Source organism: Durio zibethinus, chromosome 6 (genome assembly GCF_047325235.1).
Source record: "Durio zibethinus cultivar Kanyao isolate XHJ-2024 chromosome 6, ASM4732523v1, whole genome shotgun sequence".
NCBI lineage: Eukaryota > Viridiplantae > Streptophyta > Magnoliopsida > Malvales > Malvaceae > Durio > Durio zibethinus.
In genome coordinates this window covers 10001-21029 of record NC_143167.1, presented here as the reverse complement: position 1 = coordinate 21029, position 11029 = coordinate 10001, and the positions used below count along the sequence as shown (strand labels likewise).

The 11029-nt window shown below is 34.9% G+C and overlaps 1 pseudogene; it reads left to right on the top strand.

The window, feature by feature from the left end:
* Positions 1-884: 884 nt before the first annotated feature.
* LOC149518309 (tubulin alpha-4 chain-like) lies at positions 885-6064 on the top strand (annotated as a pseudogene).
* The last annotated feature ends 4965 nt before the right edge of the window (positions 6065-11029 follow it).

The following is an 11029-nucleotide window of genomic DNA, read 5'->3' as shown; positions in this document are numbered from 1 at the left end:
TATCTAGGCAGAGCTTAGGTGCGACTGTTTATATTTAAGATCCCAATTTTTTATTATACTTTTTATTTATTAATTTTATTATTAATGTGAATTAAGAACTCGTGTGAAAAACTTAATGAAATAGAGTTTCCTAAATACCCTATCATTTAGGCAGCATTCGAGAACAAACCATTTCATGTGGGATTTTCACACGTGTCCTTAAAGTTTTGAAATAGATTTAGGGTAAAATTTTAGGGTTTAAGTTTAGGGTTTGGGGTTTAATTAAAATGCGAACATCTCTAAAAATCTCTATCATCTATGCAGACCTTCGGAGCAAGTTTAATATTTTTATAATTTTTGAAAATTAATTTAAAAGTTTCTTATATTTATTTTTTATGAAAATTTATTAATAATAATTCTCCAACATTTAGGCAAAATTATTTTTTTAAAAAAATATTTTTTATTCCCTCCAACATATAGGCAGGGAAAATAAAAAGCTTATTCCATTATTATTATTATTTAAACATTTTTAATATATATTTTTAGTTATTATCTTATATTATTTTCATTTTATTATTATTAATAACAATTAGATATTTATCCTAATAAATTTAAACATTTATCATACATAAATATAAAATAACAAAAATAATAATATATAAAAAAATTAGAAAAAATTTTTTTTTTACCTAAACTAGACCGGTCAATGGTCCGATCAACGCTGGTCTGGGTCGGTCTGATCGGTTCAACGATTCGATCAGTGGTTCGATGATCCGATGATTCAGATCGATTTACTAGCGATTCGTCTGAACCTAATCAAGGCTGACTAAAACGGACCGTCGGGTCGGGTTACGTAGATCTCGGGTAGGGTTCGGTTCAAGCGTAAATCCTCTACACTTGAAACGATGTCGTTTTGGTCCTATGCTCAAAACGATGTCGTTTTGCCCTTATATTTTCTATAAAAATCAAAAATTTTTTTGCCTTAGTTTGTTTCATTCACAGAAAGAAAAAGGTTTTAGGGTTCTCTGGCTTCGTCAGAATTCGACACTGGGCGTTGCACCAGCCACCGTGTGGGTCACTGTCGGGGGTGATTACCGGTGATCAAAAAATGGTTAGAAAGTTACCAGAACTTCCTCTCGACGCCCTCTTTCCAGATCTGACTTTCGTTTGGCTTGAAAGTGCCTTGACCGTCGTGAATCGACCTTCGAAGTTTTTGATCTCTCTTCTTTTTCTTTTTTTTTTGGACAGCTTAAACTGATGATTTCTCCTTCTTGTTTCAGGTGCCTATGACGCTGAGGTTCCTCCATACGGGGAGGACTGTGTTATTTTTTTGTTTATGTTTTCTTTTGTTAGATCTATTTCGTTTTCGATTTGGGTATTTTGGGGGGAGGTTCGTCTGAGATTTTATTTTTTATGTGTGGGACTGGGGGTCTGTCTGGGGCTATTGAGAGTGTTTTTGAGAGGGGTTCATCTGAGATTTGGTTTTTTATGAGAGTGTCCGAGAGAGAAGAAGGGGGAATAGGCTGTTGATTTTAAAGAGCTTGAATTAAGGGGATTTGAGTGGCTGTAGGGTGGCTGTAGGTAGGCTGAATAGAGAGCTGGTTAGGGGGTTGGTCAGGAGGCTGACAAGGGGTTGGTCCGGGGCTAGACAGAGGCGGCAGCGGCAGCGACATCGTACTAGCCCCTGGTTTCTATCTCATTTCCCTTTTTTTTTAATTATTAATTAATTTTTAAATATTATATATATTTTAAATATTTATTATTATTGTTATTATTAAAAATGGAAACAGTAAACCCGGACAAAATCGGTGTCTACAAGCTTGACCATTGACTTCATTGGACCAGGCCCAATTGATCTAGGTTTAGACCAAATTGGGTGTCTACAGCTACTTCTCTTTGTACATTTTCTGGACAACAGAAATTGTGCAAAGACGTAGACACCTTGCAAATGATTATCCCAACACATTCATCTTTTTTCATTTTTTTTTAAAAGTAAACAAAGCCCCTCTAAACAGAGGTTCAACGACTTTGAAAAAATAAATGCTCCTCTAAACAAAGGCACCATAACTTTGAAAAGTAAAATACTCCTCTAAACAAAGGCACCACAACTTTGAAAAATAAAATGCTCCTCTAAACAAAGGCACCATAACTTTCAAAAGTAAAATGCTCATTTAAATAGAGACACCACAACTTTGAAAGTAAAATGTTCCTCTAAACAGAGGCACCACGACTTTGAAAAATAAGATACTCCTCTAAATAGAGGCACCACAACTTTTGAAAAATAAAATTTTCCTCTAAATAGAGGCACAACAACTTTTAAAAAATAAAATACTCATTGACGATCATGTCTAGAGGAATCGTAGATAAGATCTAATGAAATTTGTAATGAAAACTCAAAGATTCACAATTTGAGTTTGAAAATCAAAGGTTAAGATTTACAAGAACCTTTCAGCTTTACAGGAATTCACTGAAATTTGATTCTCAAAATTTTAGTTTCATAAGAATTCAAATTTGCAAAATCTCAAGATTCGCATTTGCAAATTATAAGATTCGCATCTAACATTTAAAGATTCTCATTTGAATTTTAAAGATTTATATCTAAAAGTTCAAAGCTTCTCATTCGAGTTCAAAGAGTCATATCCAATAATTTTCAGGGTTTTACATATCAAAGATTCTCAGTTGAGACTCAGAGATTTTCATTTGAGGATTCACAATCTTGTCTTAAAAAACTTTATCCAAAGATCCAAAATTTTTTTCAGATGACTTTCAAACTTTTACCAAAGTCAAAATATTGTATGAATGTCATGATTAGTAATGCAAATACTTTCTTAATGATGCAAATGCAACAATCTAGATTCTCACAATGCCATATTTTCAACCATGATTCAAATGTTTATTACATAATTCAAATGCATAGCCAAACCAAAGTTTCAAAGATTCTCCAAACAATAATGCAAATGTAATGCATGTAATGCGAATTTCCATGTCATGAAATTCTAATTAATTATGGTAATATGGTTCTTAAGGCTTTACCATCTCTAATTTTTTTTCCAATTTCTCAACACTAACCATTTAGAACAAGTTTCATCAATTGATACTCGATCGCAATTCACAAGCCTTTTAGCTTTAGCAATTTCAGAATAAATTTTGTCTATTACCCTATATCATTTAATCACAACTCACAGGTTTCTTAGCATTATCAATCTTAGAATAAATTTTGTCAATTAATCCACATTATGTTCATCACTTGATCACCATTCACAGGTTTCTCAGCACTAACCATTCCAAAATAAATTTTATCCACTAATTCTTATCATTTGATCACCTCTCACAAATTATGTTGACCAATCCATCACCACATTCATTACTTGGTCACACCATGTGTCCTTTCGAATAATCTTTTTAAGTTTGTACACTCGTTTTATCACTATATTCATCATTTGATCACACCATGCATCCTTTCAAATCATCATTTTAGGTTTCTGCACTCTTTTCATTTTTTCCTTATCATTTTGTATTTCTTTTCAAAGGAATGCAAGACTTTTTTATGTACATTGTCATTCATTTATTATCATTTCAAATCATGACAAATGTAATACAACCATACATTCTCTCGAATTATTTTGAGGATGTAAAAATAAGAAAGCACAAAATAAATTGAAAGAAAGGTAATCAATGAGGAACGAGTTTGGTACAAAAATAAATGAGGAAAGAAACAAGTTAGATACATGTTATTGGGATGAGTGGTATATCCAAACAATGAATATTCAGACAATTTTGAACATTAATTTGGGACTCTTTTTCAAAAACTCATTTCATTGACTGTCAAAATTATTTTGAGCTCATCAAACTTTGCTTCAGTTTTGAAAGATTTTCAGATGTCTTTAGTTTTTTATGAATTTGAACTGTCTGTCTAATGTAGACACCCCATTTTGTCCGAAATCCTTTGTTAATTGAGACTAATCCTAGCTCAGTTGCAGGGATTTTTTTTCATTTTTGTTTTAGATTTTTTTTATTTCATATTTATCAATTTTATTTTTATTTTTATGATTTATTTTTTTTTCTTTTGATTATCTGATAAAAAAAAAAGCTGAAAGCTTGGTGATTGTGATGATTGTTATCTAGATACTAATCTTTAGCATTGGATGACTAATTGGAATTGAATTGAAACTCTGTCAGCATGGGTCTATATATCAACAATGAATATACAAGCTGGATGAGGGGAGAAAAAAAGAAAAAAATAAAGGAAAGATAGAAGAAGAATCTGAATAGGAGAAGGCAGGCGTCTTGATACACGCCACAATTTTTTTTTCCAAACAAAAATTGTTGTTTCATTTTCTTAGGATTTTCTTTGGTTTTCTTGAATCTTTAAAAAAAAAAAAAGAAGAAATGTGAGAGTGTATTTTTGATTCATATCGGTCAGGCCGATATTCAGGTTGGCAATATTTGCTGGGAGCTTTACTGTCTCTAGCATGGCATTCAGCCTGATGGCCAAATGCCAAGTGATAAGACTGTTTGTGGAGGAGATGATGCTTTCAACACCTTTTTTAGTGAAACTGGTACCGAAAAGCACGTTCATCGCACTATGTTTGTTGATCTAGAGCCTACTGTTATCGATGAAGTTAAGACTGGAACGTATCGTCAGCTGTTCCACCCTGAGCAACTCATCAGTGGGAAAGAAGATGCTGCCAACAATTTCATTCGTGGCCACTATACGATTGGAAAAGAGATTGTTGATCTCTGCTTGGATCGTATCCGAAAGCTCACTGATAACTGTATCGGACTCCAAGGGGTTTTGGTTTTCAATGCTGTTGGTGGTGGTACTGGTTCTGGCCTTGGATCTCTTCTCTTGGAGCGTCTCTCTATTGACTATGGAAAGAAGTCAAAGCTTGGTTTCACTGTGTATCCTTCACCTCAGGTTTTTACATCTATTGTAAAGCCTTACAACAGTGTGCTATCCACCCATTCGCTCCTTGAGCACACTGATGTTGTTGCGTTTCTCGATAATGAAGCCATATATGACATCTGCAGGCATTCTTTTAACCGCCTTGTCTCTCAGGTTATCTCATCTTTTATTGCCCTTTTGAGGTTTGATGGAGCTCTGAATGTGGATGTGACCGAGTTCCAGACTAACCTGGTTCCCTATCCTAGGATTCATTTTATGCTTTCTTCCTATGCACTTGTTATTTCAGCTGAGAAGGCTTACCATGAGCAACTATCAGTGGCTGAGATCACCAACAGTGCTTTTGAACCCTTTTTCATGATGGCCAAATGTAACCCATGCCATAGAAAGTACATGGCTTGTTGCCTCATGTACCGAGGTGATGTTGTGCCCAAAGATGTGAATGCAACTATGGCCACCATCAAGACCAGAACGAAGGTTGTCGATGGGAATTTTACAGACCAGAGACGACAGCCTACTCAGCAGCAGCAGAATTTTCATGCGACTGAAGCTGCACCAAACACGAAATCACCTCGATATGAACAGTCATATGCTCAAGGCACAGGTCCTGCCTGGAATGGTCAATTGGTTCTACAACAGCAGCCCTCTTCACCTGTCTATGGTGCTCAGAGAAGTGGCTTACTACCACCACCACTCTGGGAAGCACAGGCGGCAGACCCTAGCCCAGTTGCGGGTGCTCAATATCCTCAGTCAATGGTTACTCAAGTTAGTGTAGCACATGGCCAACCTCAAGGACCTCAACATATGAGAAGTGATCAGGTGGTGGGTATGTACATTCAGCCAATCACAATCGGTCATTTGTCAGCAATTAATAATGAGGCTGTTCAGGGAAACCGGTTTGTTGGTTTTCATCCTCAACCAGTTATGGGAGCACAGTATATGGACATACTTTCACAGCAAATGGCTCCTATGTATCCGCAACAAATGTATGGCAACCAAATGGGAGCATATGGTTATGTTCAGCAACACTTCAAGCCATTATTTCCTTCGTGGAAAATGGGGAAGATCGTGTCAAATTGGTGAAGGCTATGGACAATCTAGTGGAGCCGCGTCGAATTCCTCAAGTCAAGATAATCTTTCTTTTTGGTATTTTATTTATTTACTTATTTTTTTGTGTTAGTTATTTTCATGAGTATTATTTTTATTTTTTTATTTTTTACAAAAAAATAAAAATTTTCAAAAAATATTTTTAGGGAAAAGTTGAAAGTATCAATTTTCCTTGAAAATCAAAATTTTTCAAAAAAAAAAATTTTTGGGGAAAAGTTGAAAGTATCAATTTTTCTTAAAAATAAAATTTCAAAAAAGGTTTTTTTGAGGAAAAGTTGAAAGTATCAATTTTCCTCAAAATTAAAATTTTTAAAAAATATTTTGGGGAAAAGTTGAAAGTATCAATTGTCCTTGCACAAGAACAATCATCCTTTCCTTCGTTTTTATTTTGATTTTGATTTTGATTTTTTCTTTAAATAATCCGACGATTGAGCCTCTGCAAGTGAAACAGTAGTTTTTCTTGCATACTCCTGAGGTGAGAAAATTTTTTTAATTTTCTGCTAAAAGTATTAGAGTCAATTGAGAATAATTTCCAATAATTAATTACTTGGTAAAATTTTAAGGCTAATTGGATAACACAAATTTAAGTTGGTACCATCTTTTGATGGGCATTGTGAGGTTGTTATAACCTTCCTCACACGTAACCGAACTCCCGAACTATGTTCTGGTTAGTAGACCTGAACCTATTTTTTTAGGGGCCCTTAAACTTAGGTGTTCCCTGAAAGGACAGATTCTTTAGGTGGCTAATCGCACCTAGATAAAAAAGATTGGTGGTGACTCCATTAAGTCAATGTCTAGCGATAGATCCCCGGATCTAGACGTTATGACATCCAACTCTCAACTCAAAGGTTTTTCTATTCAAATCACCCTTTAGGGTTTTCAATTTGAGTTTTTCTTTTCTTTCTTTTTACATTTTCCCATTTTCCCATTTTCCCATTATTTCATTTTTTTTCTTTTTTTGCTTTCATTCTTTCACCCATTATTGATATTTTTTCCATATCAATCTCTAGAGTAACAAAGCATGATTCTGTTGTTCCATCACGGGCATGCCTTAGCCTAACATATGATCATTCAATTCGAGCACTCACTTTTGATCTAAATAGACTTTTAAAGGTTGTAATGTAGGTTATGGTGAGGGGTCATAAAAGAGAGATAAAATAGGCTCAAAATATGTGTTTAAAAGGTTCAAAATCAAATGATCATTTGATGTAATTTGGCATTTTACCCCATTTTACATCATTTCTCTATTTTTTCATTTTTCACTCGTCTCATTCTTCACAAAAAGACTCTCATTACTTTACCTCAAATCATGTATGGCATTCATTTTTTCTTTTCTATTTTTTTTCATTTTGCTTTTTTTTTTTAATCTTTGATACCTTTTATGATATTTGGCCTCTTTTTTTAAAAAAAAAATTGCTTAAAAGAAATTCTAAAATGACAAGCAACATTCAACTAGCCTTAACAACCTTTTTCTTTTCAAAATTATGCCCTTATACGATCAAGTGAAAGATTTTTCTTACGATCCGGCTCCCTGATTCATTACAACTCTCTAAGCTTTTTCAGATCAACATGTTCTTGATTCTCACTCAGAGTATTGACATTATGATTGGATAATGGATTGTCACTAACATTAGGTGTTTTTATTCTCATTGATCAAAGTTTATCATTCAATCCTTGATTAATTGTTGCACCATATGCTTTAAAGTAATGCAATTCTTTATGGAATGATAGATAATTCTATAGTGGTAGTTTGAATGAGCTATAGGATCATACCACTTATGATAAGGTGGCTTGAGCAGCTCCATACGACTGTGGGCAATCAAATAGTTGTTATTGAGCTCTCAGTATAACTCTATATAAGTCATAAAGATTGGATCAAATTCAAGTTTTCCTCAAGTAGTTCGTTGTTCTTATGAACCACTTGTTAGGCTAACAGGACGAATATGAGGTTTTATGAATGGTTGAATATTAAAGCTATATATAGAACCTTGAGGGTTAAAAATAGGTTGGCATGTTGATGGGTAAGATGGATATAGTGCTAGTTGGTATGGGTAGGATGGGGTATTATTCACAGTAATATAGTATGGAGAATAATCTTATGGTGGATATGGTTGATATCCCCTAAACTGTCTGTCAAAGGTCACGGTTTGAGCTTTGAGCCCTTTCTTCTTTGAGATCTTTATAGTTTTCCCTGTTTTCAACTTACCATTTTTAATGGCATTCTCAATGATTTCACCTGAGATCACTATGTTAGCGAAATTTTTTATTACATTTTCTATCATTTTTTTTATAATAGAGAGATTTTAAAGTGCTGACAAATAAATCGTGATCTCTTTTTCAATTAAAGGAGGCTGCACTTAAGAAACAATAAGCTGCTTATGCTTATAATGAGATGTTATTAATACATGTGTTTCAAGATAGCCTTACGGGCTCTGTTGCTAGATGGTATGTCCAGTTGGATAGGACTTGTATTCGATCTTGGAGTGATATGACCCATGACTTAATTAATCAGTACTGACATATCATAGACTTAGCCTCTAATAGTCTTTTTTTACAAAATATGAAAAAAAGTGATTGAGTCATTTAAAGAATATGCACAGAGGTGGAAGGATATTGTTTGTCAGCACCTTTTGTGATCTTTGACCTTTTTTTTCAAAAAAAAAAGTTAAAAAAAAATCTTAACATTACTTTAAAAGAAATCCTAAAATGACAAGCAACATTCAACAAGCGTTGACATTCTTTTTCTTTTCAAAATTATGCCCTTATGCGATCAAGTGAAGGATCTTTCTTATTATCTAGCTCTCTAATTCATTACAGCTCTTTAAGCTTTTTCGGATTAACATGTTCTTCATTCTCACTCAAAGTATTGACATTGTGATTAGGCAATAGATTGCCACTAACATTAGGTGTTTTTACTCTCTTTGATCAAAGTTTATCATTCAATCCTTATCAATTGTTGCACCTTATGCTTTAAAGTAGTGTAATTCTCTATAGAATGATCGATAATTCTATAGTGGTAGTCACAGTGAGCTATAAGATTATACCACTTAGAATAGGATGGCTTGAACAGCTCTACATTGCTAGGGGTAATCAAATGGTTGCTATAGAGCTTTCGGTATAACTCTATATAAGTTTGGATCAAATTTAAATTTTTCTCGGGTAGTTCGTTACTTTTATGAACCACTTGTTAGGCTAACAGGATGAATCTGAGGTGTTATGGATGGTTGAATATTAAGGCTGTATATAAGAGCTTGAGGGTTGAAAATGTATTGGTATGTTGATGGGTAAGATGGATATGATGCTAGTTGGTATGGGTAAGATAAGGTATTATTCATAGTAAGATAGAATGTGAAATAACCTTGTAGTGGATAGGGTTGATATCCCCTGAACTGTTTGTCAAAACTCACGGTTTGAGCTTCGGTCACTATGTTAGTAAAATTTTTATTGCATTCTCTATCATCTTTTTATAATAGAGAGATTTTAAAGTGCTGACAAATAATTCGTGGTCTCTTTCTCGTCAAAAGAGGCTGCACTTGAGAAATAATAAGTTGCTTATGCTTATAATGAGAAGTTATTAATGTATGTGTTTCAAGATAGCCTTACGGGCTCTGCTGCTAAATGATATGTTCAGTTGGATAGGATCGTATTCGATCTTAGAGTGATATGGCCCATGACTTCATTAATTAGTATTAACATATCATAGACTTAACCTTTGATCGTCTTTCTTTACAAAATATGAAAAAGAAGATGACTGAGTTATTAAAAAAATATGCCCAGAGGTGAAAGGATATTATTTCTCAAGTGCAGCCTCTTTTGACTGAGAAAGAGACCATGGTTTGATCACCAGTACTTTAAAATCTCTCTATTGTAAAAAGATGATAGAGAATGTAACAAAAAATTTTGCTAACATAGTGATCTCAGGTGAAATAATTGAGAATGACATTAAAAATGGTAAGTTGAAAAGAGAAAAAACTAGAAAGACGTCAAAGAAAAAAGAGACTAAAGCTCAAGCCATGAGCTATGACAAACAGTTCATGGGATATCAACCCTATCCATTACAAGGTTATTCCCCATACTATCTTACTGTGAATAATACCTTATCCTACCCATACCAACCAACACCATATCTATTTTACCCATTAACATACCAATCCATTTTCAATCCTCAAGCTCTTATATATAGCCTTAATATTCAACCATCCATAAGACTTCAGATTTATCCTGTTAGCCTAATAAGTGATTCATAAAAGCAACGAACTACCTGAGAAAAATCAAATTTGATCCAATCTTTACGACTTATATAGAGTTATACCGAGAGCTTTACAACAAGCATTTGATTGCCTCCAGTCGTGTGAAGTTGCATAAGCCCCATATTCCAAGTGGTATGATCCTGTAGGTCACTGTTACTACCACTATAAAATTATCGATCATTCTATAAAGAATTGCACTATTTTAAAGCATAAGGTGCAACAATTGATCAAGGATTGAATTTGAGCTTATTTTATCTATATCTTTAAAGATTTTGGTTTAGAGGCCTAGCCTAAGATACTTTCGGTTGCGATTTAGTAAATTCTCATTCAAAGGAAGGCACGGGTGCACTTTCATCCTCGCGACCTATACCAATTGAGGAGTAGGACCCGGCCTTTGGGGTTTGGGGTTTTGAGGGTAGAGGGTTGAGGGTTGAGGGTTGAGGGTTTAGGGTTTAGGGTTCAGGGTTCAGGCTCAGGGTTCAGGGCTCAGGGCTCGGGCTCGGGCTCGGGGCTCAGGGCTGAGGGTTGGGGGTTGGGCTCTGGGGACTGGGGTCTGGGTCTGGGTCTAGGGTCTAGGGTCTTGGGTCTTGGGTCTTGGGTTTTAGGTCTTGGGTCTAGGGTCTAGGGTCTTGGGTCTTGGGTCTTGGGTCTTGGGTCTTGGGTCTTGGGTCTTGGGGTCCGGGGTCCGGGGTTTAGGGTTCGGGTTCAGGGTTCAGGGGTTCAGGGGTTTTTGGGGTTCGAGGGTAGGGGTTCAGAGTTTTGGTTTTAGGGGTTAGGGTCCGGGGTCCGG